Genomic DNA, 5,400 nt, shown 5'->3' on the forward strand with positions numbered 1-5,400 from the left:
CCCCCCCCCGCCCCCACTGACCCTCTACTTTTTCAAGCATGATGTTCCTTTCCAGGGATGAGTCTCTCCTATAACATGCTCCAAGCATGTCAGATGAAGTCTCACCCTTCTCGCGTCTGAAGAGCCTCGTGGTTGTCCTTCTCCCAAGACAGATTTGTTTCTTCTCCTGGCAGTCCACACTACTTTTAGATTCTCCACCAACACTACAATTTCAATGCAGTAATTCTTCCTTCGTTCACTGTTTAACTTTCTCATGCATAGGAGGTGGCTGAAAATGCCATGGCTGAACGCACACACACCTTAGGCCTCAAAGGGAAGCTTGTTCTTGGACAATTGAAAGAGGTCCTGTGAAGCAGATTTGCCCAGTGCCATACACAGGGGACTAGAAGTCTGAGTTCAGGATCCCAAATGCTTGGGGCAGCTCCAGGCAAAGGGTTGCTTCTTCTGCTGGTCCTGGGGGAAGGACTTGTCTCTTCTGAGCTTCTGCTCCTGGGTGAGCTTCATGTAGCTTGCTTATCTCTCGTCCCCAACTCTTCCTCTTTATTTGCTTGTTCAATCTCTTTTATATCTCAAAAGAGATATAAAACATTAATGCTATCTTATTAACAGAACAGAGAAAGCCCATTCCCCAAAGGAGTTATAGGCGCAGGCATTGAGATTAGAATTTACAGCAGATCTTTTTGTGGGACATAATTCATAACAATGGGCAAAGAGAAAACATTAATGAAGGGTGTGTGATCACAGGATCTGCAGGGGGTAAGGGGGGCTTAATGCCACCAAAGCCCCCTCAGCAGTATAGAGCCTACCCTCCCTCCTGAATTGTCCACTCAGATTGACTCCTGAACCCTTGTTTGAGAGATGCCCCCAAAACTGTTAACTTCTGTGCAGGGCATGTGCCTGGCCATGTGGGAGAAGTCCCAGGAGACCTGAGATGAGACGCTGTCAGCATGAGGTGGCAGGGCTGGCACAGAGCTTCCATGTCCACAAGGCTAAAGTCAGAGGTGAGGCCAAGAGGGATGGAGATGGAGTACCACATGCATCCACCACTCCTGCCCAACCGCAAGTGTATCCAGGTGTAATTATGTGGTGAGGGGCCAAGGAGTGGGCAAGGCTGTAGATGAAACACAACTGGCTATGTGTTCATGATCACTGAGGCCAGAGGACAGCTTCGCTCTACACTCCCCTCCACTTTCCCACATGATTGAACATTTTTCATACGAAACAGTTTCATTAACCAGGCTCAAATAATTAACGTCAATTCATGGGGCCTTTCAATATCTTTCAGTGCATGGGAAACACAGAGGAACCCGCTATGTAAGATGACAAGGAAGCAACCCGATGAATCTAAAAGGTGGCCTAGTCTGAGGAGCAATTGGCTTGGTCTCCCACACAAATCAGGACACTCATCAGGGGTCATCCTTGATTACAAGACACTCCACGGAGACAACACTCTGAAGCGCTGTGGCGCCTTCACTGGAAATGGAATTCTTTGTGGGACATTTCAGCGTGGTCTGGAGTTCTCACAGGACGAACGTACTATCGAGTGAGAAGTGGTAGCATGTGAGTAAAGTAGAAGGCATTTCTAGGCACAGAAAGGGATTAATGTTGCTGGGGGTTTTTTTAGTTTGTGCTTGTCTACTTTCTGTCATTATACAAGGCAAAAATAGAGGTGTTTTCAAAGTCAACTTGACCACCCTGCTGTGCACAGTGTAAACATTACAACAGTGATCATGATCCTTACTGATTAAGGCCCTCACACATACATTGTACAAACACATGATGCAAGTATTGCCGACACCATTTCACGGCGGAGAGACCTGAAGCTCAGAAAGGTCATTCAAATTGCCCACGGTGGTGGCAGAGTCAGGACGTACATTCAGGAGTTAACAAAAACCAAACTGAACCAATCGACCAATAGCAGATTGCCATTGAGCCAATTCTGACTCATTTGATGTTCTAATGAAGCTGTCCTAAGCAGACACGTACCAGGGGTTTCCCCAGGGCTCTCGGCTAGGTCAACTCTGCAGAGCAGAGATTATTATACCATCCTGGGGAGGACTCCACTCCCTCCCTCACTGCGATTGAGTTGATTCTAACTCTTGGCAACCCTTTAGGACAGAGTAGAACTACTCCTTGGGTTTCCAAGCCTGTACTTCTCTCCGGCAGTAGAAAGCCTCATCTTTCTCCTAAGGAGTGGTGGGTGGTTCCAAACCACTGACCTCTTGGATCACAGTCCAACACATAATCCAGAAAGGCAGGACCCCTGGTGGGAAGACAGAGAAGAGGAAATTTCTTCTCACAGGGGTTGTGGGGGAGTGGAAGAGGTGGGCAGGATTAGAGAAAGCTTCATAGAAAGAGATGGAGCGGGGTGGGGGTGGCATTTAGCGCTCTAAAGAATGAAGAGTTCTGAGTGCAGGAAGTATGGGCGTGGAGGGGGTGGGCATTCCAGGAGGAGAGCAAGGGCAGGTGTGGACTGCGAGAGTTTGGGGGGAAGCGCGGCAGGGAGGGTCATTTGGACTTTCTCTTTCCAGCTGTCCTTGAACCCAGGCATCCCGGAGCTCTCCCATCCAGGAAGCTCACTCAGGGGTAGGAATACAGGAAGGATGGGAAGAAGGAGAATCAGAGGCTGGGAGACAGGAGAGGAGATTGTGGCTAAACCCGCCCAAAGGACAAGATACTCGAGCCAAGGGAAGCGATTCAGTCACTCAACTCAGGAAGGAACCCTTTTCTACCTCGTTACAAATGTAAACCAAGGGTGAGGTCGTCCAGCGCTCACATGCTGGTACGCCTGTGCATGCTGGGGCTTTCTTGCTGAACGCAGTTCTGCTCTTGGACACCTGGCTGGGTCCCCTAGCAGCTGCCCAGGACACTGTTCTCCAGACTTCCTCGTTCCTGACCTCTTTGTGCAGGAGCAGCAAGGGGGTCCGTGCTGCTTGCTCCCTCCCCTGCACTGCAGGTGACAGGCCAAGGTGGAGGGAAGACAAATGATTTCTGTTTGGAGCTCCCTCAAGACATTCTTAGGGATGGGGAAGCTCATAGGCTCTCTGACCCTCCCTTTCCACTTGACTTCTGACTGTTCTTCTTTGGGTCTCAGATTCTACCACTCGGGTCATTTCAACCTGGGCTCATGAGATTCCTTGAACCATCTTTTTGCCCGGTAGGTAACTCTTCCCAGTGAAGAGTGGGCGGTCTCATCGCCCCTGGAGGGAGGACGGAGTGGGGGACCAGAGATAAGGACCCAGGCAGGAGGGCAGGGGAGCCTCACAGAGAAGAACGATGCAGGGGTGGAGGGGTATCTGGGGCCAGCTGGAGCATGTGTGCTGGGATTATTCTCAGTGGGGTGGAGGGTTTGGGACAGTGGTACCTCAAGGTAGAAGCAGACACACAAGGGATACAGAAAGGCCCTCTGCCCGAGTAAGCTCTCCGGTTCAGGCTCACTCTCTCAGACCCTTCCTGCTGTGGGTCTCAGTGCTCATGGGTCAAGGCCCGGCCCGGCCCAAATCCCCGTGCTGGCATGTCAGTGCCCCTGCTGTTCAGCCTCACTCTGATAGCCTCTGACCTCACACACAGGCCCCTCTATCACTCTTACTCAAGTTTCAGGACTTCTGCGATGCTGTGGACATGAGGAGCCCTGACACCACAAGGCATTAATGCCTGTCGTGTAACCTTCAAGGGATGGGAGCCGATGGAAACATGACTCTTCTCTTGGTCATTAGGTGGACCACCCTGAAAGAGATTTTACGCGCTCCTCAAAAAGTCTGGGGTGGGATTAAGTCCCAGTTCAGATATTTCCAAAGTGGGTGCTACCACCCCCTGGAGGGCACTGGAACAATCCAGGGGGGCTGCAAAAGCAGATTTACACTTATCCTGGATTCTGGGCTAGAGTACATTTTTAATTGCTGGGGGGCGGAGAGGTGTTGATAAGTAGCTTCCCCTCCCCCACCCCCCTGAAAAGGAGGCAGTAGGCTGATTAAGTGTGGGAACCTATGCTCAATGATACTCATATTGCTCAGTGATGATCTCAATTCAAAATAAAAATAAAAACAAAGAAACAGCTGCCACCCAGGCCATTCTGACTCATGGTGGCCCCATGGCGGCCGTGCCGAGTAGAACTGCCTTGCGGCGGTTGGTGACAGTGACCTTCTGAAATGAGTCACCAGGCCTTTCTTTTGAAAGTGTCTCTGCATAGGATTGAACTCACCAACCTTTCATTTAACATGCAAGCACTTAGCCATCCGCACCACCCAGGGACTTCAGTGATCCGTATAACCTTATATGTGGCCAGACACCCTATCTAGCCTACATGTAGCAAGTATCACCCATCTTCTGTGGCTACTGTCCCTCCCACTCCCCAGCCCCTAGCTTCTGCTCACTGAGGTCACCTCTCAGGTAAACGTCCTGCACATAGCTCTTCATCTCAGGCTCAGTTTTCGAGCCATTGGGACTCAGGATAGGAAAACGAACATCATGGTACAATCCCCAAATGTGCAGGTCTCCCCAGAGCTCCGTCTCTGCAGGCGATGCCCAATGTACCATTCAGGGACCAACAAAGGCATCCTGAGAAGGATGTTCAAGCTTTAGAATGGCCAACGAGCGGTCAAAGGGAGTCCTGCACTCTCTCAAGCCCCCGTGCAGGCTCCATTCCACCCTCCCAGCTACTCCAGACCACCCTGCACGCTTGTGCTTCTTCTTTCCCATCTCCTTCATCCTATGAGTGTTCCTTAGCCTCTTAGGAGCTCTGGTGACATGGGCAGGTTGAAAGCTGATTGCTCACGGCCAACAGCCAACCACTCTTTGGGAGAAAGGTGAAGTTATGTGCTCCCATACAGGGCTGCAGCCTTGGAAACCCTAGAAGGGGTCACTGTGAGGCGAAACCAACTCCATGGCAGTGGGTTATTTAACTTCTTTGGTTTAAATCTCACACACACATGTGGGCTTTAAAAAGGTTTGGGGGGAAATGGAAGGAAAAGATCATGGGATTTTTCCCACACTCTTTGTGGAGCCCACCAGTACACCTCCTGGCTGTCTGAAGAAGCAGTTCCCTTAATTCTGCATCATCAAGGAGCCTGCAGCCATCTTTTTTGACTGGTGATGATGAGGCTGAAGGACTCTGTGGTAGTTACATAATCGGTGTCAATTTGAGCGGATTAAGAGTGAAGGGGTGGAGTTGAGCCTGTCAGTCAGGTGGCAGCTTGATGAGCTCATTTGGAGACGCTAAGGAGATGCATAGCTCATTTGAGGTGGGGCACAGGCTCACTCCCTGGGAAACATTGCAACTGACAAGACACATGGAACGACACTAGTGCCCTGAGTTGGAGAAGCCACGTGGAGACACCCCCCCCCCCAGAGCTGTGATGCTTATAATGCTACTGGATCCACAAGACTTCCCACCCACTGGCC

The sequence above is a fragment of the Echinops telfairi genome, unplaced genomic scaffold (genome assembly GCF_000313985.2).
Source record: "Echinops telfairi isolate 266 unplaced genomic scaffold, ASM31398v2 ScPeMD7_2573;HRSCAF=3158, whole genome shotgun sequence".
NCBI lineage: Eukaryota > Metazoa > Chordata > Mammalia > Afrosoricida > Tenrecidae > Echinops > Echinops telfairi.